Source organism: Vigna radiata, unplaced genomic scaffold (assembly GCF_000741045.1).
Source record: "Vigna radiata var. radiata cultivar VC1973A unplaced genomic scaffold, Vradiata_ver6 scaffold_51, whole genome shotgun sequence".
Lineage (NCBI taxonomy): Eukaryota > Viridiplantae > Streptophyta > Magnoliopsida > Fabales > Fabaceae > Vigna > Vigna radiata.
Window position 1 is genome coordinate 712,651 of NW_014542732.1, and position 1,803 is coordinate 714,453.

Consider the following 1,803-nt stretch of genomic DNA (forward strand, 5'->3'; position numbering starts at 1 on the left):
TATCTATTGGCATAGGTTTAGATAGCGCTTTTTTAAATAAGCGCTATCTATTATTCTGAACACTCATAGATAGCGCTTATTTAAAAAAGCGCTATCTATTGAGCGCTATCTATGTTCAATTCTGTAGTAGTGTGATGTTTAGTTATGCTTTGACATATGGGAGTTCAGAAAGGAGATGTCTTGATATACTACCAATCATTCAACTCAAATAAAGAGGAATGGTGTGGAGGAGAGAATAGTAGGAGGTCCTAAAGTCAAACTTTTGGTCCTAGCGTGAAAAAGACTAACCTTGTGAGTAGCAGAGTCATAACCCTCGTGTTTATGGCTATGTAGAGCATAAATACTACTACATGTGCATGTTAAGACAAGATCGTCTAAAGAGAATATACTGTCTAACATCTTAGTGTTTTGAACTTTTAACAAACAACATTTAATGAAATAAGGTTTAGAGATGTATAACGTATGGACATTGTGCACATCAGAACACTCTTACTAAACGCTTATAAGATAGATAATGACTTATCAAGCATAACGGAATTAAAAAAACATTTGACTAAAGCGAATATAGTGAAAGAAGCCATAAACACTATATCTTATCAATTGTCATTACTTGAAAAGGTTCAAAATTGTATTAAATGTTTATTATACGAAAGATGCTTCAAGATAATATCAATGTATATATAATTAAATGGATGTAGGCATTGTACCTTGTATGCTCTGCTTTTTCCCTCTTTATTTGTGCAAATATTAACAATCCCAAGATATACTCAAAACACTACACGAGGATCAGAAAGATTTTGTGAGATAGGAAGACATTCCTATAATGTTTTCTAAAGCTTTATGTCCTACCTTAGTCGTTGATGATGTTGGTAAACAGATAGGCTTCGTTTTTACACCAAGACGGGGGGTGAATTGGTGATGTTTCAATAACAAAATCTTTTCGCAATCTTTAATCAAAAGTATGAACCTTTTTTATCTTTCTTGATATGCAAGTAATGAAAATTTATATGCAGCGGAAAAACGTAGTTAACTGCGTAACAAATATAGTCGACTGAAATAAAGAGTGTAGGGATAGAGAAAAGCAAACACTGGGTTTTATACTGATTCGGCCAACAATGCCTACATCCAGTGTCCTTCCAACCTAGGAAGCAAATGCACTATATAGGTTGCGGTTTTTACAACAAGGAATTTATAGAAGACCTCACGTCAAAAATATAAATCTCCTCTCTAACCCAAAACCAAAATATAGCTGCAATAACCAAAACCAGACTCGCAGCAAGAATCCCCTCTTTTGCAATCTAAACTCACGTCGAACAATCCTCAACGTGTAACCCCTGTATCACAACAGGTTAATTCCAGCACTCTTCACAGGATGTCAAGCCTTCAATGATCAATCAAGAAGCACCTTCTTTGTGCAGTTTCTGATCACACAATCAGCGGATAAGCCTTCTCCCTTTGAATATCTCTCAAGATAGATCATCACCGTCTTCTTGGAGAATTCTTAGAGCTGTTAACACAGAGAATTCAATCTGAAACAAGAATGAAAATGTTAGATCATCAAAAGTCTCTAAACAATTCGTGTTCAGCCAATCTATAGTTTTTTGTCAATCACATTGTTTCTCAGTCGAATAGCCTACTAATTTAGTCGACTGTATTATTACAATTATAACAGACAGTCAACATAAAGGCTCTCAGTCAACACGAATCAACACACATTCAATATAGTTAACCAAGTCATCAATGCTTAACTAACATTTAAAAATATAGTGGTTGGAGCGTGTAAGCATAACAAAATTCCAAAAC